Here is a 23974-nt window from a genome sequence, read left to right on the forward strand (position 1 = left end):
TTTTCTTAACCACCCACCCACCCTCAACCACCTCCAGTCCTCCTCCTCCCCCTCCCTACCCCCACCCCACACACACACACACACACACACACACACACACACGACCCTTCCCGAAATTAAATCCTCTTTGACTTTCCGTCATACTAACACAAAACACACAACAGTAATGAGCAACGGTAAGTTCAGTTCCATAACCCGGAGTCAGTGAGGCGTACATCATTATTTCAGGATTACCGGAGGGATCCGATTTATGTATATATTTACATATATATATATATATATATATATATATATATATATATATATATATATATATATATATATATATATATATGTATGTATGTATGTATGTATATACGTATATGTAGCAGGTTAGGAAGAAAACTTAGCCCCAGGCGTGGTGCCTACATGACCACTCTGTCTTACGTACACACTTGAAGAATTCCCAAAGATCTTTTCTAAAGTATTTCCAACTGGTGTTATTTCATAGCCTAAGTCTTAGCCCTTATACGTCGTAAGAATGACGGTAATTATGGGTAAGACTGTCGAATATATAAAAATAATAATAATAATAATAATAATAATAATAATAATAATAATAATAATAATAGTAATAATAATAATAATAATAATAATAATAATAATAATAATAATGATAATAATAACAATAATAATGATAATAATAATAATAATAATAATAATAATAATAATAATAATAATAATAATAATATAAAAAATAAAATGAAAAATAAAAAAATGATAATAATAATGAATCATCCAAAAGTCACACCAGAAAGATGTGGAAAACTCCATAAATGTTCTCGATCATTCCAGGATGTTCCAGACATCATATCCTGGACTTCCAGCCCATCCAGTCACAGTTCCAGTCACCAATGGACGGCAGGGGTGTGGTCTGTGTGGACAGGAGAACTACTGTAGTGTACATAATACAGCGGCCTCTGGCGTTCCTGTGTGTGTGTGTGTGTGAAAAGTCACCTTTGGGAGGGCCGTGCCATCGCGTCCAAGGAGTCATCCCTTCCCTGCTACTGGAAGTAGCGCAGCCGTGGAGCTACAGGAGCTCCTGGAAACGGTGGTCCTGGAGTGACACAAGGACGTTTTCATCTGTAACAACCAGTTCTCACGTGTGGTCATTACCGCCAAGGCCCGGGTGAACGCTTCTCAGTATCGGAACGACGGTACGACCCTTGAACACGACGGTACGACCCTTGAGCACGACGGTACGACCCTTGAGCACGACGACGGTACGACCCTTGACCACGACGGTACGACCCTTGAGCACGACGACGGTAAGACCCTTGACCACGACGGTGCGACCCTTGAGCACGACGACGGTACGACCCTTGACCACGACGGTACGACCCTTGAGCACGACGACGGTACGACCCTTGACCACGACGGTACGGTCCTTGAGCACGAAGGTACGACCCTTGACCACGACGGTGCGACCCTTGAGCACGACGACGGTAAGACCCTTGACCACGACGGTACGACCCTTGAGCACGACGTTACGACCCTTGAGCACGACGGTACGACCCTTGAGCACGACGGTACGATCCTTGACCACGACGGTACGATCCTAGAGCACGACGGTGCGATCCTTGAGCACGACAGTACGATCCTTCAGCACGACGGTACGATCCTTGAGCACGACGGTACGACCCTTGAGTACGACGGTATGACCCTTGCGTACGACGGTCTGGCCTATAACCTAAACCCATAATCAGTTAGTTCGCAGGCCAGGAGGTCAAGCATACCCAAAGGGTCGTACCGCCGTGGTCAAGGGTCATTCCCTTGTGTTTAAAGGGCCGTAGCGAAGCGTTCAAAAATCTTCCGATCTCGGTCGTGTGTCGTTCCGTCGCGTTTAAAGATCGTACAGCCCGACCTCCGTGACCGTACGAACCGCCAAGTCGACTCTCTTGCTCCCACAAATACTCAAGGGGATTAACCCATTCACAAAAAACAAAATCCATTTTCCCTCTAAATTTCAAAAAATCAAAGGAAAAAAAAATATATACATCTCATCCCGAACTTAATCATATAAATTCTGGCTGGAAAAAGTACTCGGCTATATATAGCCACCCACAATCGTTTTTTTCTCTTCTTTCCCTTAAACGCAAAAAAAAAAATACGTTCACAAATGTACAACGTGGCAACCGCGCAGCACCGGCAGGGGACGGAAAGGTATATAAACGGGTGACTGCGCGCGGACTGCGGTAGTTCGCGGGCGTCCAAGAGTTAAGGTAGGAGAGCGAATCTGCCCTGGTCTGGTGTTGGCTTCGCCTTGACTCTATACCAAAGGAAAGGTAAGAGAAAACTTTGCTTTAATTTGATAAGGAGAATAGTTAAGGAACTCTGTAAGTGTTACTGCTGGCATAAAAGGGATTTTAGATAGGTGATCATGTATTCATTTTACCTATTAATGGTACATATATACGGCAATATGTGTGTGTATGTATGTGTGAAATTTCCTTTTTTGCGTAATTGCGATCGGGAATTGTACGTTCGTGTGTGTGTGTGTGTGTGTGTGCATCGCTCGTGAGTGCCTGTCTTCCCATGCTTTACGATATGTAACTATTGTCTTCACGTGCACGTCACGACTGCAGTCACCAGGCTGTACATGCATTAAAAAAAAAGTCATAACACCATTATGTGACCAAGCAGGCGTACCTGCCTCTTTCCACGTGTAGTGAAAGACGTTAATTACTTTTTCACGTGCAGTGAAGCACGTAAATTACTTTTTCACGTGCAGTGAAGTACGTTCATTACTTTTTCACGTGCAGTGAAGCACATTGATTACTTTTTCACCTGCAGTGAAGCACGTTCATCACTTTCACGTGCAGTGAAGCACGGTAATTACTTTTTCACGTGCAGTGAAGCACGTTACTTACTTTTCCACGTGCAGTGAAGCACATTAGTTACCTTTTCACGTGCAGTGAAGCACGTTAATTACTTTTTCACGTGCAGTGAAGCACGTTAATTACCTTTTCACGTGCAGTGAAGCACGTTAATTACTTCTTCACGTGTAGTGAAGCAGGTGTAATTGTCCTCTCGTGTATTGGGGCGTAACTAACTGCCTTTCTCCATGGGCATTAAGCAAGTCTAATCACCTGTCCAGGTGCATCAAACAAGCGTAATGACATGTCTTTAAGGGCAACAGGTACCATCAATGTCTTCACATGCACTCAGCAGGCATAACCCAGTTATCGTCATGCACTCAGCAGGCATAACCCAGTGATCGTCATGCACTCAGCAGGCATAACCCAGTGATTGTCATGTACTCAGCAGGCATAACTCAGTTATCGTCATGCACTCAGCAGGCATAACTCAGTTATCGTCATGCACTCAGCAAGCATAACCCAGTGATCGTCATGCACTCAGCAGGCATAACTCAGTTATCGTCATGCACAATGCGCCATGACGCTTCACTCGGCCTCCGTGAGACAAAATATAACCGGTAGTGCTTTGGAATGGAGAGGCATCTCTTCCCTTGGGTACTATGACAGGTGGGGCTGTCTAAACAAACAGTATGACAGGTGTGGCCCACTGCATGATCTGGCTGTGTGGAGAGAGCATGACAGGTGTGGCTGTCTGTACGGGTCAAACAGACAGATAAGAATAGCATGAAGAATAACAGGAGTGGCTATATCTATCCGTACAACAGGTATATATATATATATATATATATATATATATATATATATATATATATCCAATTACAGCAGGTGTGGTGATATATCTGTTCACACATGTCATACCTGCCAAATTTGAGTCATCATTACTATATATATATATAAACACTGATATGTATTACTGTGTGTGTACATTATAAGTATGCACACTCACGCCCATGTATGAATGTATACACTATGTGCGCAACGGTACGCATGCGCATCTTGGCCTTCTGTGTACTGTGCTGTGTGCGTTTATTACTGTGTAAAACAATAAGCATTTCTATGTACACTTTAAATAGGACTGTACCCACACCCACGGCTGTGTTCTCGACTTGACAATCATCGTTAATTAAGATCATTAGCAGATACCCATGGTAATTAATAAGAATCACACACATCCTGTAAACAGATAGACCGTCTTCTGTGTTTCCTTAAAACCCATTCTCTCACACATGCATGGAGTCCTCTGAAAACCCATTCCCTCACACATGCATGGAGTCCTCTGAAAACCCATTCCCTCACACATGCATGGGGTCCTCTGAAAACCCATTCTCTCACACGCATGGAGTCCTCTGAAAACCCATTCTCTCACACGCATGGAGTCCTCTGAAAACCCATTCCCTCACATGCATGGAGTCCTCTGAAAACCCATTCCCTCACATGTCTGGAGTCCTCTGAAAACCCATTCCCTCACATGCATGGAGTCCTCTGAAAACATATTCAACACATCTCAAGGAGAAACCTCAAATTCCGGTCAAATACGGGGTTAAAAATTAGCTTTTACACAGCTAAAAGATTTTCGGTATAAAATGGTACGGGGGAGGGGTGGGGTATAGCTTTTAAAAGCTAAAGGTTTTTTTGAACTACTACACTTTGCATGAGGAGCAAGATGGTACCTACCACCTCTACTCGAACGTCCAATTTCAACCAGAGATAACGGAATATGTCTGGGCACAAGTACAATCATCCCCCTCCCTCACACCTCACACTCTATGACTATAATATCAGCAATCACCTCACACACACACACACACACACACACACACACACCAACGATCACTGTGTCCCAACGTGTGTGTGTGTGTGTGTGTGACCGTGGCTTCCCCCCCCCCCCTCATCAATACAGTCAGTACAGTGAGTTATGACTGTTCCTGCTGCTGTAACACCTCTTCATCTCATGTACCGTGAGAAACCCCAGTGGTCCAGTGTTCATAGGGATGTAACAATCGCCACTTACACAATGTTTCCACCACCACTACCACCACTACTCCTCTCTCTCCCCTTACATTACCGCCCCTTACACACCCCTTCATCTCCCCACACCTTATCCGTTCTCCTGGCGCCAGACTTCACTCCTCTTCTCTGTGTCTCGTGACCTTTGTGGCCCTTTTTTCAAGCGATCTGCTCAGCTCTGAACCTACAAGATCCGCCTCTTGCCACGTAGTACTACCATCCTCATGTATTTCCTAATATACTACCCTCCTCCGTCTCTCAAACTCCAACCCAGCGATCCTACAGTCACCATACTACAGGAAGCCTCGTCTATCGCAACCTTACACACACACACACACACACACACACGCACGCACGGGAAATGCTACGGTTGCTATAAAGCCGCCAGGGGCCCAGGTGAGATTACGTTACCGGTTTAATTATACGTGGAGACAAGAGGCATCACCACCACCACCGCCTTCAGTTCATCCCACACCCACACACCCCCGCCCCCCTTTAACTGGGGTTCATGACCCCCTCCCCAGCTCTCGTATTACCTCCCTGACCCCCGGTAATGAACCATCGGGTTAAGTAAACTCGTCCACACGACAAATTACTCTCTCTCTCTCTCTCTCTCTCTCTCTCTCTCTCTCTCTCTCTCTCTCACTGCTGGATCGATGTAATTCTCGAAAGGAATGTGGACAACGCTTTCTCTCAGCCAGGTTTTCTTTCTCTACATAAAATGAAAAAAGCAAACAACGGGAGAAATGTCTCTTTCTAATGAATACAATGATGAATGACTACATATATATATATATATATATATATATATATATATATATATATATATATATATATATATATATATATATATATATATATATATATATATCCAGTTTCGTCTAACGAGTGGACCGAAATAACATTCAAAATCGTATTTGAGACATAAACACACAGGCAACACTGAACTTCCTCCTTTCTAAAAGTTCTCTGGGTGTCACCGTCTTGAGAAACAAGTCATTTCAGTAAGAGGGATAACAGGGTCGTCTGGTAAGCATGGTCGAAGCTTCATCCAAGTAGTTTTCTCATAGTCCGACGCTTCAGAGTCAATATAACTAACTATTGGTTCTGAAATTCAAGAGTCAGATGGTTCTGAAAGTGTGAAAATATGGCACAGTTCTAAAACTCGGACAGAAATAGTTTCTGAACATGAAACAGACACGGTTCTCAAATATACGGGGAAATAATTCTGGAAATCTAAACTAAAACTTCTGAAAGCCAAAAAAAGTAGAGTCAAAAGAGAAAGTTATTCTGGAAAAGTGAAAATAAAAATTCTAAAAGACAAAATAAAATCGATGAGTCAAAACAAAACTGAAGACTCGAAACCAATTTTTTAAAACGAAATGAAATATCAGAACAGTCCACAAGATGACTAAAAAACTTTAAAGACGAACAAAAGAATGTCTACCATACATCTACTTATCATCAGTTATTTCTCTAGTTAATAATTCTTACACAAGATACTCAACATTCTTGCTGCAGCCAGTGGCGAGTCTGAATACAGTTACAGCCAGTGGGTAGGGTATCAAATGTCCACAGAGACAGAAGGTCTGGTATAAACAACCGGGTGTCTCCTAAGAATTACGTCCACGACTGTACATCGCGTACAAAAAAGAGTACATGTACACTGGGAGTCTTCCGTCCACGGCTGTACATCGCGTACAAAAACGTACATGTACACTGGGAGTCTTCCGTCCACGACTGTACATCGCGTACAAAAACGTACATGTACAATGGGAGTCTTCCGCCCACGACTGTACATCGCGTACAAAAACGTACATGTACACTGAGAGTCTTCCGTCCACGACTGTACATCGCGTACAAAAACGTACATGTACACTGGGAGTCTTCCGTCCACGACTGTACATCGCGTACAAAAACGTACATGTACAATGGGAGTCTTCCGCCCACGACTGTACATCGCGTACAAAAAAGTACATGTACACTGGGAGTCATATTTTCTACTCTGCGTTACAGTGAGCCACTCAACTATCACCCACCTCTTGTGTACATCAGCTACACCCACAATACCCTATTTCCCCCGAGTCTTTCCCTTGACCAACCCCCCTAACCACTCCCCACGCCCGTCTCCCTACATCGTAGCGCCCCTTCCTTCCTCCCCCAAGGCTTCGTGCGTCTCTCTTCCCTCCCGCCTATATAGCGCCAGCCTCCGGCCCTAAACAACCATTATGGTGATTAAACTCATCGAGTTCGGCGTCCCCGGAACGAGAAGTTCCCGACGCGTCTTCCTCGCTGGCGTGCTGAAGTGACGTCACGGAGAAATTTGGGCCTCCCTCAACTTGTCCCTTTTTTTTTTATAATCTTCCGCTCCTGCAAACTCAACGTCTCCGAAGACGACGCTACATCTACGAAGGGAGGGAAAGGAGGAGTAATGGCCGTTCGTCCCCCACACATATTGCATTAGATTCTAATTCCCCTCTGGGCTGGGGAATTTAGAAACCTAATCATCATAAACCAGAGGATCCAATTGGGCGTAAGACAACCGCTGTAAGTGGCAGTATAAGCGTCCACAAGGACTGATGGTCCATCAGAAACCTCCTTGGTCATGCACTTACATACGAGTGGGTGGCTCACTAAAAATCAACGGGGAGGCGTCTTTCCATGACATTATCCTCGCTCCGGGAGGTGCCTTCGCCACGATAGTGTGGGTCTTGAGGGAGAGCTGGTGTGTGTGTGTGTGTGTGTGTGTGTGTGTTTGTAAATCCTTCCACTTGATCTTTGGAAGCAAACTCTCGGCCAACGACACAAGTGGACGAACAATTCGTGTCCGTTACTGGCGTCTGGTATGTGTGTGTGTGGGTTTTTAAATCCTTCCACTTGATCTTGGAAGCAAACTCTCGGCCAACGACAGAAGTGGACTAACGATTCGTGTCCGTAACTGGCTTCTGGTGTAGATGGGGAGAGGAGAAATATTCGAATGTCAATTGGAACATGAGCTTACTTTTAAGTGAGTCACTAAATACTTTACCTACACATACACACTCAAATACTCATAGTGGTATGTGTATACAAATGCACATGCACATGGTGTAGCGGTTAGAGTTACCGACCGTGGTCACGCATGCACGGGCCGCCTGGGATCAAACTAGCATAGGTTCGAGTCCTGGTCGCGGCAGTTGGTGCACAGTCCACCCAGCTATTCATTCCACCATAAGGGCTGGTCGATAGAATAGGTACCTGACGAGTGTGTGTGTGTGTGTGTGTGTGTGTGTGTGTGTGTGTGTGTGTGTGTGTGCATAATAGCAAAGACATGGCACATTAAAGGTTAGGAAGACGGGGCAACAGCAGTCTAAATGTTTCTCTCTGTAAAACAAATGGTAATCGCGAAATATGCAGGAACAAGCACCCTCGTAAACACACACACACACACACACACACACGTTATAAAGGGCCCTTTTAAAATGGGCTAAGGTCACCTGTGGCGCGCCGCAGGGTTCTGTTCTGTGGCCACTGCTCTTCTTGTTCTATGTGAATGACTTGCCAGAGGCACTGGACCCCAACATGAACATGTTTGCAGATGAGGCCAAGTTCATGAGAGAGGCACAAAGCGAGGGGGGGATTGCATCTACTTGCAAGGGGATCTTGACAAATTTCTAATCTGGTATGATTCTTGGTTGATGAAATTCAACCCCAGTGATTGAAAAGTTAATGAGGATGAGGAAGAGAGAACAGCTTCAATAAAAACATTATCAATAAATAAGCTGCAGGATCTGCGTCAGAGGGACTTGGGAGTCGACACTGTCCCTAACCTATCGCCAGCAGTCCAGCTGAGGAGAACAGCAAACGAGACAAACCATCTGCTCTCAAGTATTAGAACAGCATTCACGTACATGGATAAAGAAATATTCAGCAACCTTCTCAAATTTCACAATAGCCAATGCCAGTATAGACCACTCAAGTTAGACCACCTCACTCAAAGACGCACAAAGGAAGAATAGAAGAGGTTCATGGGAAAGTAACAAAGCTGACGCCAGCATGAAGATGGATGAGCTACCAGAAGAGGTTGGTGGTCTTAAATTCACCCAACATGGATGAGAGAAGAGAATGGAGTGACCTGATCAGAACCTTAAACTTATAAACCAGTTTGAAGACGCAGACGGTGAACAGTTCTACGAATGATGTAGGGACAGAACAACCAGAGGATATAACACGAAATTAAGCAAGAAACTTTAAAAAAATATTTAAAGAAACATGTTTATAGCATAAGTCTGGTAGTGTTAATGAAGAAAAAGCCCAGAGAAAATTGTGAATGTGGACAGCACAACACATCTCAAAAATGTATGATAGTTGAGAAAGTTTAAGTGATGGAGGCCACACGAGTGTAGAACTCCCGCCCCCTTACGCATGCTAATTACCAATAGTTAATTACACTAACATGCCTGGGGAGAGTGAGTGGCCTCCCTAATTAGATATAACCTGATGTTTCAAGAGCTACTGGTGGTTGATTATTCCTGCCATCATTACATTATGAGAAGCTTGCCTTGTTGGTCTGATAGGAATCCACCTTATGGGGGTGTGGTGGAGAGCTATGGGGGGATATCAGTTGGAGGTGCGAAGAGAAAGTCACTCTGGGGTGTCTGTTGATGAGTTAGGGGGGGGGGGAGTCTCTCTCTCTGGGGTGATGAGGTGTAAGGGGTATGGAGTTTATGAGCGGTTGGGTGGGAAGATGTTAGTCCAAAGTGGGGTTTCTTACTGAGGCTATAAGACTACAGTAGGACGTTCAACATTGCCAAAGGACGCACCAGACTAACTTGGGATGCTTCTAAAGGCCAGCTTGGCCCGCTCAAAAACTAGCTTGGGCCTCCAAAGACTAGCATGAGCCTCCAAAGACTAGTATGAGCCTCCAAAGGCTACCATGGGCCTCGACTAGCACTGGCCTCCAAAGACTAGCATGAGCCTCCAAAGACAAGCATGAGCCTCTAAAGACTAGCTTGGGCCTCCAAAGGTTACTATGAGCCTCCAAAGACTAGCACGGGCCTCCAAAGACTAGCGTGGGTTCCTGAAGACTTAACAAGGGACGCGAACGAATATCCTCATACGAATTTCATCACGAAGGTGAACATGAAATTCCCGAATACACTCAGTTAAGAAAACATCTTCTTCCACGTCTCTGTCATGATTGTAATTAGTTAATATGAAAGTTTTTTCTTTGAAGCCTGTGATCCTAAACCGTTTCATTACTATCTTTTTTTTCTAAATATCTAACATCCATCCTTGTAGTCCAATGATGAAATGTCTCCTTTTGATGACAATCATCTCTTTTTAATAGAAATTCTATAGAATTAATGAAACACTTGCTTCAAAGGCATAGCAACATGCAGCGAACGAAGCGACTGAAGAGTGTGTTATAGAGAATGTGTCTGTGATAAACAATCCAAGATTCACATACACATACACATATATATATATATATATATATATATATATATATATATATATATATATATATATATATATTTTTTTTTTTTTTTTTTTTTTTTTTTTTTTTTTCCATACTATTCGCCATTTCCCGCGATAGCGAGGTAGCATTAAGAACAGAGGACTGGGCCTTTGAGGGAATATCCTCACCTGGCCCTCTTCTCTGTTCCTTCTTTTGGAAAATTAAAAAAAAAAAAAAAAAAAAAACGAGAGGGGGAGGATTTCCAGCCCCCCGCTCCCTTCCCTTTTAGTCGCCTTCTACGACACGCAGGGAATACGTGGGAAGTATTCTTTCTCCCCTATCCCCAGGGAATATATATATATATATATATATATATATATATATATATATATATATATATATATATATAACACACGTATATATTCATATAAACACTAAAAAAACAAATGATCACATGGCGAGCACCAGTCAAGAGAAACACACCCCCAACCCACCCACCTCCATCCCCTCCTTCCCCTACCGCCACCCACTCTTACACCACCTGCCACCCATGCAATCCCACCTCCCCTCCCCCCCTCTCATCCCCCCAACATCCACCGAGTCAATACGAGAATTCGACCTCTCCTCGACACTTGAAAAGCCTCACGGTAAAACGCTACACTACACCCACTGTCTTACCTTATGTGATGCTCCACTAGACTAGCTAATCACCTCTGGCCCGTAATTAACAATCTCCTCCAGCAATCAAATTACCAAAGCTTCATAAAAAAACAAAAATAAATCCCAGCACGTAAGTCAACAACCAACAAACAATATCTAGGCGAGTTGCGATCCACTGGGCTTTGACAGACGATGCATATTTCACAGGCTTTCGGCAGTTGTACGAGAATGAACGACTCATCTGCCACTCGCTGCCTCGTCAGCTCTCTAGACTTTGTCTATGGTAATCTAGAGAGACGCTAAGACCTCCATGCCTCTCACCTATGTTGATTTCATCAGAGCTTTCGCTTCGCTCATCCTTAAACACAATCATAAACTAAGTCATCCACTTTGGACTGCGGCGATCACCCCATTCTATGGCTCGCAGACTTCAACTGAACCTTGCCAGGCTGTGGAACTCCGATAAGCCACCTCCACCTTCCATCCTCCCATCTGCGGTATCCCACAGGACACTAACCTCGGTCCCAAGTGCTGCCTCACCCTTATGATGATAATCCGTGACACAATGGATGTAATCGCTGGAAGGAAGATCTATAATAATACGAGTCAAGAGCTGCTCAACTCTATCCGACCGTCAACTGGGCCTCATCTCATAGAGTACGAAAAATAAACTACACCAACCCCCATCACCGTCACATCCTACCAGTTACGATCCCTTGTTCCATAGTTGCAGTTTGGCTAGATGATGCGAAGTCTACACTAGATGAAAACGTACGGAAGGGGGTGAATATATATATATATATATATATATATATATATATATATATATATATATATATATATATATATATATATATATAAATAATTTTTTTTCAACACTCGATACTACCATATGTTTTTAACACGTTGTCTAGCGTGTATTTCTTTTTTTTTTCTGTAAATCCACATATATAAATTCTTTTATTTTTTTCATTGGTTCATGGATTCGCAGTGCGACATCCTACCACAGAAATGTACAGTATACATAAAACGGACAGCTTCCCGGCCGTAGGGAATTAGTGATGGTGAACTATCACACATCACTCTAAAAATAGAAGGTTGTCATTTCGATCTCTGGAGCAAGGTATATATTTCTACACTTCATAGAAACCTTCCAAAAATATGTTCTAACCAGTTCGTTTCATTCTGCGTCTATGACCGACCGAAATAAATCTAGTTAAAGACATACAGATCGTCCAAAACAATTTGATTTTGCTGAGCTAACCTAACCTACCTAACCTAACCTAACCTAACATAGCCTAAATGAAACTCAATATAATCTATTACCAATCACCTCACGTTTATCTATCTGCGCGCTTGCCGTCTGAGTTTTACATATTCAAAATAAAGTGATACTATCATAAAATTTTATATATTCATCTAACATTCCAATACTTTTTTTCTTTCTATCTTTGGCCGGCCATGTAAACAATCATCAACATGCAGCCTAGACTCAAACCTACCAGAGTGACCGACGGTTTTAATTACATGAATATTTCTTCTATTCATCCTTCCCTGTAATGGTTCCTTATCAGCATAAAATAAGGCAAAGTAAGGTGGCATAAAAGTCTCCATACCTAGAAAAAAGAAATATCAAGAGGTAAGGGGATAGAAAAAAAAAATGGTGAAAAACATAATGGAAAATCGAATTAGGCGAGTCAGCTCTCATACCCTACGAAAGAGAACAAAACCCAGCAACACAAGAGGGTGTACCAAAGCGATTGTCGGCACTGCAGCAAGAACATGGGAGAGCAGTGAGTGCTCATCAAATAAGCTAGGGTGGTAAGTCAAGGCCCAGTAGGAAACACTGGAATTTAAATCACGGCCAAACAGATCATTTCTGAAAATGTTCTTATTCCCCACTTGGAAATTTGGATAAAAAAAAATAATTTCAACCCATATATGTATTTGTGTGTGTGTGTGTGTGTGTGTGTGTGTGTGTGTGTGTGTGTGTGTAACAATCACATCGCTAATCGTCCTGAGAGGGAATGTATGATAATAATTAGACTGTCTTCCTTGCAAAATAAATGGCTTATACGTAGAATTAAAATTATAGTGGCCTCATCTGATCAGGTTGGTTTGAAATCTGGGAAAAGGCCCGACTTCATCGTCCATGCTCACTTTACTCCGAAAAAAAAAAAAAAATCACAGATCCAAAGAATAATAATTCCAAAGATTCCGTAATCAGGAAGAAATATAAAAAAAAAGAAAAAAGAAAAAATGGTGCCAAACAGCGTAAAATTAGCTTACGATATGGTTAGTATTTTTGATGTTTCGAATTAATGATGCTTCGGGAATATAATGCTTCGAAATATCACATGGGAATATAATGCTTCGAAATATCACATGGGAATATAATGCTTCGAAATATCACATGGGAATATAATGCTTCGATATATGACATGGGAATATAATGCTTCGAAATATCACATGGTATGTAAAGTTAACCCAAGTAATTCTAGTGGTAAGTTTAAAGGAAAATGAACATGATCTTCACGTTCAGGTGTGTTCGACAATGTATTCTACGGATATTCATCTCCTTAATTTCGTACAACACGATATAGTCAAAATTGAAGTATTTCATACTGTTAAAGGCTTTTATATAAGGCCGTTCACAAAGTAGATGAATGACAGAATTCGTGGTCTAGCGTTCCCTCGGTACATTCTACAAAATCAAAGTCTTGTGCAAAGGGAACGAATATGTATAAGTCTTTCATAGCCTACGTCCACAAATTTAGCAATCAAGGCTATAAATAGCTTTTACGTAACCGACTGTTCTAATTACAGACGTACAGACAAGCAAGGGCGGTTAATTAAATATGTAAATACTATCCATGACGTGTGCAGTCCAGAAGCGTAAACATACCTCTGGCGCCACATTCAACTTTATTGCCATAACAAAAGACTAAAAAAAACAAAGAATTCAGTCATTTCATTTCGAGGGGGTTTACAAAAGATAAACTAATAAACTTGAGGGGGGGGAAAAATGCTTCAAAATTAGGTACGGGGTAACGGTTCCTACTGGTCAAAAGCAAATCAAACCAGACTTGCAAAAATTCTCTCTCTCTCTCTCTCTCTCTCTCTCTCTCTATATATATATATATATATATATATATATATATATATATATATATATATATATATATATATATATATATATATATACTTTCACTCGCTATTCTCTCTCTACTCTGGAAAACTGAAAAAAAAAATCTAAAAAATGGTGCAAACTTTTTCCTTGCCATCGATGGAAGTAATAATAACTTCATTTCTCAACTTCTTGCATCTTAAGGTTATAAAGTTTGGCTTTAACACCCAAACTTGCCAAGTGAATAAAGGGTTATTTCAAAGCGTCGTTACGGGATTGGCTCCTCTATACTGGCGGGTGGGGGAGGGGGGGAGGGAGGGGAAGGGAGGTTTAAAAGGACCGCCAAGTTAACGGCTCTGCTCACACGAACCACATCATAATTAACTGCTCAGTCAACACTCTAACGACCTTGTAGGTGCATGTGTGGGCGGAGGGGAACTCGCCCTCATATATATATATACATTGCCTGCTTGCCCTTGTCCGACTTTTATAATAATAATAATAATAATAATAATAATAATAATAATAATAATAATAATAATAATAATAATAATACTTCCAGAAGTACTTAGGATCACCTTCATTCACTTAACTCAAAATCTCTCGCTTTAATACCCATAAAGAAATAAACTCCAATACTTCTGTTCAGCACTTGATGGGTCTTAATAAATTCCACAAATTTACCATGAGAAAACTTTGTTAACTTTTATATGGCCACGCGACAGGTTAGGGACTATGTCTACCCCCTACATCCCTCTCATACACCGGTACACATGACGTATGGATGTGCACACACACACACACACACACATACACACACACACACACACACACAAGATACCTCCCTCCATGTAGAGTGCAGCAGATAGGCAACTGCAAACACATTAATTTAACAAGAGGGTCATGTCCGCAACGCCCTTAGGAATCATCTTGAACACCTAAAGACATGTACGATATTTCCCGGTTATAACTTGTTGATTGTAGTCTTAGTATCTTCCCCTGGCAGTCCATGAGAAACGTCTGGGGTAAACCATGGAATGGGCTGTGGGCGCTGGAGGTGGAAAGGGAGCTGTGGTTTCGGTGCATTACACACGACAGCTAGAGACTGAGTTTGAACAAATGCGGCCTTTTTTGTGTGTGTGTGTCTGTTTTCGTGGCGCTACCTCGCTGACGCAAGGGGTGGCGATGCTGTTACCTGTGGGGCGAGGTGGTGCCGAGAATGGATGAATGCAAGCAAGAATGTTATGTGTGTGAATGCTATGTAGATGTACATGTATGTATATGTACGTGCATGTACGTACATGTAGATGTACATGTATGTATATGTACGTGCATGTATGTACATCAGTGGATGAGTCTTTCTTCGTCTGTTTCCTGGAGCTACCCTCGCTGACGCGGGAAACGGCGATCATGTATAACTTCGTCGGGGAGAATGTCTGGTGACGCGAACCCTGGCCCTGGTGTCGGCCAGAGACAACTCAGTTACCGGTCAAAGGGACGGCCTATCTGCAAGGGTTTGGTTAGCGACTCTGACCTCGAATTATATTTTTGCCATCCCTGCTGGGGACCATGCGTCCATGATCATATATATCTATAAGAAAAGACAAGCAAACATACGTTGTGTATGTGTGTGTGTGTGTGTGTGTATTACATATACGTATATATAACTGCCCCCCCCCCCCTCTCTCTCTCTCTCTCTCTCTCTCTCTCTCTCTCTCTCTCTCTCTCTGTATGTGTGTGTGTGTGTGTGTGTGTGTGTGTGTGTGTGTGTGTGTGTGTGTGTGTGTGTGTGTGAGTGTGTATAACATATACGTATATATAACTGCCTCTCTCTCTCTCTCTCTCTCTCTCTCTCTCTCTCTGCGTGTGTGTGTGTGTGTGTGTGTGTGTGTGTGTGTGTGTGTAACTGATGGGGCCATTACATTACCGAATTACGTTTTCTCCCGACTCTGTTAAAAAAGGGTATAAAAAAAAGAGGAAATCAACACAATCGCTTTGTTTCTTGTTAGTAAACTAATTTAATTATAAGCATGTTACCAGTGGGGGAACACTGACCTGACCCCATTGAAGCGAAATGACCCGACCCACGCACGATGGCCACTGACCCTAGGTCAATCCCCACACACCCTCGCACCAACAACAACAACAACAACAACAACAACAACAAAAAGAGGTCGATGATGCCCCATTCAAAGTGAGTACAATAAGGACCTATAAGGAGAAAGCTGTAAGGACGTTTTTTTCCTTTTAAAACATAAATTGTCAAGAGACTGACCCCCAGGAAACAGAGAGATAGATAGACAGATAGATAGACAAATAAAGAGAGAGAGAGAAGAGAGAGAGAGAGAGAGAGAGAGAGAGAGAGAGAGAGAGAGAGAGAGAGAGAGAGAGAGAGAGAGAGAGGTACTCCGTTTTCTGGCCCACCTGCTTCTGGCTCACAGAATAAAAAAAAAAAAATAAAATTCCTGCTCTTCTCATCATTGAGGATTCAGAGGCCCCAAAAATAGACCCGCAGGAAATGGCGCGGAGACCCACCTTACCCCCCCCCCCCCCACACACCCCAAGGTCTATTCTTACACCCCCCCTCCCCCTCCTCCCCCATCCTCCCCCCCGTGAATAATTATCATGTCGATTGCTTCATCAATACCCAAGGGTGTTTTTCCCCCTCAGCCTCCTCCTCCTCCTCCTCCTCTTCCCCCTCTTGATGGCCCTCGTCAGCCAGACAGAGGGGAAACCTTCCTCATTTTTATATTCTCACAAAGACAGAGAAAGGAAAAAAAAAACCAGTCTTCGACCCATGAATAAAAATTTCTAGTTAAGGAAATTAAAATTCTAACGTTTAAAACCCTTTAAACTAGAACTCTACCATACTGGCGTTCTACTACTAAGTCAATAACCATCTACCTCGTTCGAATGAGGGAAAAGAAATAATCCAATTCAAAATTTCCAACATTTAAATCGTCCTGTCCAGCTGTTTATAGTTTCATGGCCGATAACAGGCTGGGAATATCCAGGTGTTAATCCCACAGGCTGGTCAAGTTCCCTGGGAGAGGGAGGGGAGGGAGGGGAGGGAGGTTACGACCTACTCCAAAAGGTCACCTTTATTGCTGTCAGAATTCTCTCAGAAGGTTAATGAAAACCTAAAGTTCAGCCCTGAGGCAATTTTTGGAGTGTGACCACCTCTAAGACCTTCTGATGGCTGGTCCCCTCCCTCCCCCCACACACAGAGCCTTGTTATAAATAGTTTGACCCGAAAAGCCTTCTTAACCTTTGACCCTAATGCCCCTGCCCAATGGGGGCAAGCCTCCTTCTGCCTTCACCAATCCAGCGATGGAATGTTTCGTAAAAGGTTCAGCTGTCCAAACACACGAGTCAAGTGGTCCAATTCTTCCACTGGTAAAACCCACACAGGGGTTTCAAAAAACATTCCACTGGCTGAACACCGCCCAACGGTTGCATTTTTCCATCGACAAACCTTTCCCGACGGTACAACACACACACACACACACACACACACACACTAACGTGTGCACTGTCTATACATACATACGTACGCGAACACACGTGAGAGGCGTCACACAGACCACAAGTGTGACATCTTCATACACGTCGGGAGCAGCCAGGCAGCTACGTCGACCGCCCCTCGTGCAACGAAGGCAATCTGGACCTTGAGGACGACACTTCCTTCCTTCCGGGCGATTTCCTATCAGGTTTACAGCAGCTGAGACGACCAAAGTTCTGCATTCACTCTGACTGATGACTATTTTAATTTTTGGTCCTAACACATAAACGCGAGCAAGACCAGATTCGCGGACGCATACTTGCGCTGGCGCGTGAATGCATGCATGCATATCGCAACAAGGTGTCTTAAACGAGATTCGGGGGGGGCGTCACAACAACGCCATTACGTAGTTGGATGATTACAGGCACCCGGAGGAAGAGCGTCAATTTCACACTTACGGACATCACAAGTCTCCCGTTGTAATCATGCACATTATCAAAGACTCGATACAGAGTGCAGCTGTAGCACAGAACTGTACTCGGGACACAGGCCACACTTGAGGGAAATATAATTAGAAGTGTATACGTGCTTTTGGCCTTACTTATGCCAATACAATACCAGGTAAGTATAGTAACGTGAGGAGGAGGGTGAGGAGGAGGAGGAGGAGGAGGAGGGTGAGGAGGAGAAGGGCCTCTTTTGAGCATAAGGGTACGACCCTTAGGGTACGACTGGGGAGCCATGGAGGACGCCCTTACGACCCTCAGTTGAGTAGTAAGTCGTGCCCGTCGTGCTTTACAGCTGCACGGCTGCGCCTGAACGGTGCATGCAGCCGTGCGCGGAGGGTATCGCTCTACAAGAGGCAACGAAATTCGGAAACATACGTAGACGTATTTCACACATTTTTCCTTTCCTACTTTCGGCAACGCACGGGTGGAGGAGCAGCCGACCCACGTCATTTCAGTAACTCCATCACCCTAACCCCTCAGCACGAACATCCTCATTATTCACAGAGTATAGGAAGGCTGAGGGGACAAGGAGAGGGGAAATGAGAGAGACAGGAGATATGATTTCGGGTGACAGCGTGGGAGAGTGGTCAACCAGGCTGGCTGATTCGATGCGGGTGAGGCCAAAGATATGCAAATGAGGGAGGGGGGGGGGGAGGGAATCATTAATGAGATGGATTGTTAGAGGAGAGTGTGGGTGTAGATGGAAGGGTGTAGCTGGGAAAGGGGTGCTGCATGTGGAGGTATGGTGAGTGGAAAGGCAAAAATATCTATGCGACGGGGAAGATGTAGCAGCGCGAAGGATGTGGGTAGAGAAGACGTGCGTGAAAAAAGCCAGTGTGGAAAAGCACGTGGGAGGGTGTAGGAATGATGTAATGTAGACAGTAGAACACATACCTGGGTGTGCTGGGAGAATGGGGTAGAACAGGGTAGGTGTATTACGGGCGTACCTGTTACAAAGGTGTTGTAACACAACCCGACTGAATGGTTGTAGATGTAAGTAGCGTTAGTCTCAAATGCTCTACGATGTGTTGGCGTAAGGCTTATAATACAACTCTTCATCGTACTCAACTTCTAACACGTTGACCTTCTAACACGTTCATCCTCTAAAGCGTTGACCTTCTAACACGTTGACCCTCTAACACGTTCATCCTCTGACACGTTGATTTTCTAACACGTTGACCCTCTAACACGTTCATCCTCTAACGCGTTGACCTTCTAACACGTTGACCCTCTAACACGTTCATCCTCTGACACGTTGATTTTCTAACACGTTGACCCTCTAACACGTTCATCCTCTAACGCGTTGACCTTCTAACACGTTGACCCTCTAACACGTTCATTCTCCCACACGTTGACCTTCTAACACGTTGACCCTCTAACACGTTCATGCTCCCACACGTTGACCCTCTAACACGTTCATCCTCTAACGCGTTGGCCTAAGGTGTTGACTCTCTAAGCATAAACGAAATATCAAGACATGTCAAAGTTATGAAATACTTTCCTCTTACCAAATTATACGTCAAATGTAAAAGTCTGTCCGTCCAAAGAACAGATAAAGACGAGAAATTCTGTTCTGTGGTGACATCTATCATTTACGTACTGCACTCATAACCCTTACTCAAAGAACAGAATAAGCTTTGAAGTCGCACTTTCTTTGTATCTGTCGTACGCAAGACCGCGAGTCCATCGCACAATGACGCTATCCTAATTCATATATAAACAACAGTTACGGTTCTCATTTCAAACACTGAGTGGGTGTGTGGGTGTGGGTGTGGGAGAGGCGTGTGTAGGCGTTCCCAGCGGGCAACGTGAGACAAACCCTCGTACAATAATGTTCAAGAACGTTGACATTCTGGTCGTGAGACGTTTCCCATTACTCACAACTCAACTCAACCCCCCCTCCCACGCAGCCTACTCTCCCGAGATGAAACTGTCACAACCCACAGCAGACCACCTACCCATGTAGTATCGAGGGTCATCATATTCCTGGGCCCCTGTTATTTTGTGTCTGGAGGCCTGCCCTCCCTCCTCCTCTCTGCCCGATGTTCGAGTGGTCTGCCAGAGATTACACAGATGCAAGAGTACCTCCCCAGAGATAATTCAATACGGCTGTTTGAGACGACAGGAGTTTATACATAACTATTTGAAACACTCGACTCTTATTGTCCTTCTTGTAGTGCCTGGGATGTCTTAAAAAAAAAAAAAAAAAAGGAGAGAGAGAGAGATTGGGAATTCTAGATTCGTAATACAAGTGAGTCATCAGGGACGAAATGGTTGAGATTCGAGCCAAATACACAGGCTGGAAGCCTAATGGTACAATAAACAGTTATAAGCAACATGCTCAATCTAAAAAGGGATTCGAAGCCACATGAAATTGACGAAGAGTTTACAGAGAGCAAATGGTGGATGTCCAAACCCAAATTTGAATGACGGCGTACAATCCTCCTCCTCCTCCTCCTCCTCTTCATTACAACAGTACGACCTCTGGGGCCAGTACGACCCCAGCCCCACGACCAGTTTCACTCGAGATCGGCGTTACGACGACAACCGAACACGACAACACGACCCCCTTGGGCACAAAGGTACGACCCTTGGGTATATAATGACCTGGCTTTTGACCCGACTCTCACTGGTCCATCTATACGACCCTTGGGTATACAATGACCTGGCTTTTGACCCGACTCTCACTGGTCCATCTATACGACCCTTGGGTATACAATGACCTGGCTTTTGACCCGACTCTCAATTGTCCGTTAAAAAATAAAGGTCAGGTCGTCTTACTCATCAAGGGTCGTGTCATGGCGTACTCAGAAGGCGAGAATTTTATGCAGGTGTCTGTAGGCCACACAAGGAAATCACTGTTTGTACTGACACAGGTCACATGCAAAGCTTACGAAAAAAAAATTACCAATTATTCAATTAAGAATTTGACGGGTAGGAAACGGCATGTTGCTTGATGTGCTATATATATATATATATATATATATATATATATATATATATATATATATATATATATATATATATATATATATATATATATCCTAAAAAGATTGGAAAACACGACTACACAGACCTGTGCACAGGAAAATGCATGTAACACAAATCACACTCAGTTTCATTCTGTTATTAATTTGATGATATTCACAAAGCATTGCAAAATCCCTTTTTTTTTCTATTTCACACAGAAGCTCATCCGCCCGTCACACATTAGGCATATTAATTTTTAACACACGAAATGCTTCAATATTGTCTTTACAAAAAGAAAAAAAATGCTCATTAAACCAAACCCCCTACATATAAACGCCCAGTAATAAGCAAAGCATCTGTGTAATTTGAAAATTACACACACCTAATATTCTTTCTATATATATATATATATATATATATATATATATATATATATATATATATATATATATATATATATATATATATAAACAGACACTAGACGTTTGCTGAATTCTAGTATTTAAGTCACCCCTGGCCCTCAATCTGTACCTATAACCCTGACCCCATTTTCTTTCTAAATACATCTTTCCTTTTCATAAGGAGAGACGTTTGGCATTTTCCCTCCATCTTCAATCCTTGCGCGTGAGGGTACGACCCTTGAAACTGACTTACGGACCTATTTCTCACACTCAGGCTAAGGGTCGTACTGAGTGGAAGTGTCGTCGTACTCAAGAGTCGTGCCATCGTGCTCGAGGATTGTATGTGTGTGTGTGTGTGTGTGTGTGTGTGTGTGTGTGTGTGTGTGTGCTCAGGGGTCGTACCTTCGTGCTTAAGGGTCGTTCGTCGTCGTACCGTCGTCCCCAACGAGTCTCACATCACATGAATCAGATTCGTCCATTAGCCACCGTACCGGACGACAAATCCAGCCCCGAACGTATCGTCATTCCATCCACCTGCAATGGGCGTGAACACAACATTATACATATATATCAGAATTAGCAAAGGGGACACATTTTGGGACGGGTTCGCCCCCCGCGCGCAGCACCGAGGAGTGTCATTTACATGACAGAGAGTGGGAAAACATGTTATATCCCACGTAATAGAAGGCTGCGGCAGAGCATTGACCCGGAGGCATATGAATACATGAATAATCATAAGGCAAACGCTGATGACCAAAGAGGGTCATGTGCTACATACAAACAAACACACGCACACCCCTGAGAAAAAAAAGAGTATAGACGTGTGCGCGTCAGTTCGACAAGCGAAAGACAAAATTTGATATGAAGGCTAATGCTAATGTTATTTTGGGCGCGGAGCAGACCTTATTATACATCAATGTTTATTTGTACTGTTAAGGGTTACACACACACACACACACACACACACACACACACACACACACATATACACACACGAGTACAAATCATATATACAAACATCACATCAAAATCATTACAGCATAATTGTTGCACCTTTTCAATATGGATACAGATTTCACTACAGATACACCACACTATCAGTGATGCGATCGTGTAAGGATAAGCTCCTTATAGGACTTCATTTTTCTAATCTTAGTAACTGCTGATAACGTATCAGGACGCAGAGAACACACAACACAGAAGATAACCATACACCACCACACTTCGTTACAACCATAACTTACAGAAAAAGATTGAGTATATATATATATATATATATATATATATATATATATATATATATATATATATATATATATATATATATATACAGTGTCCTCAAAAGAAAACACTAGTGTTGGGAAAGCATTTCCACGCAAAAAAAAGGAAAAATCTAAATATGAAACAAAAATACAGCCCACGCATAGGTAAACTGCCTACAAGCATCTGTTAACAAAAATAAACAAACTTATCTAAATTAGGTCCAAACAATAATGCTATACAAGTAAAAACGACACACCGTCTTCCATAGCATCCGTGGACCGTAGGTTTACATAAACCAGACTCCGTTAACACAATGTGGAAGAAAACGGGTGTTCTCGGAAACTCGCCTTGCCGTTACCTAATATAACCCAATTTCTCACCCTGCTGTGTGTGTGCTTCTATGACCCCCACCTATGGACCCTAATTCAATTATGTAATGCCCGCGTCCCGCGATTCATCAACATGTCCCCACAAGTCTCGCCTGTGTCCCCCATGTTCTAAATATACCAAGAAAATCCATCAAGGGCAGAGGCCTAGAAAAGGGGTCAACCCAGGCATGACAATAAAAGCAGAGGTTAAATAAAGTAATCCGTGGCCTCTTGCCTCCCAGGGTATTATCTAAATTTCGCGAGACTTGCATCAAGTCTAAGGGGCAACATAGAAAATGTTTCGGGTGCTGGACACAAAAGTTTAGGGGGGAAAGGTGTAAATGAGGAAAATTTGACACCTACATTTTCTGGTGTTGAAGATTTTCTTTTTTTGCGGATACTCAAACTCGTGGTTATACGAGAAAGTACGTGAGTTATTGAGATTGCTTACGACTATCTTACTAAAACTATAATACAACAAGTATTTAAGTATTGATGAGAGATGTTGAAGTGCAGTACTGAAGAACTTTCCACGTTCTCCTTCCTAAAAACTGGCGATCTATATCAAAATTCTGAAGTCTCTGACGAGCAAATGTTACCCATGTTGTCCTAGGAATATAAACTAACAGAATTAACTCCAATATGTCCTTAACACAAATACATACGAATATGTTTTCTATGATGACATATTTCCCTACATTCCAAAATTATTTGTCTTAAAATAAACAACAATAATCACAATACTACTACTACTTACTCTCTGTTTTCCTGCTGATGAATATTACATATATATCTTTTTCTTTCATACTATT

At 42.9% G+C, this 23974-nt stretch overlaps 1 protein-coding gene across 1 annotated transcript in view; it reads left to right on the top strand.

The window, feature by feature from the left end:
* The first annotated feature begins 2233 nt into the window (after nucleotides 1-2233).
* The window catches only part of LOC139756658 (uncharacterized), a 28423-nt gene continuing 6682 nt past the window's right edge, over nucleotides 2234-23974 (top strand). Inside the window, exon 1 of the mRNA XM_071676316.1 lies at nucleotides 2234-2324. The gene's annotated coding sequence lies outside the window, so the exon portion shown is untranslated. The remainder of the gene's footprint in view (nucleotides 2325-23974) is intronic.

The sequence above is a fragment of the Panulirus ornatus genome, chromosome 23 (assembly GCF_036320965.1).
Source record: "Panulirus ornatus isolate Po-2019 chromosome 23, ASM3632096v1, whole genome shotgun sequence".
Lineage (NCBI taxonomy): Eukaryota > Metazoa > Arthropoda > Malacostraca > Decapoda > Palinuridae > Panulirus > Panulirus ornatus.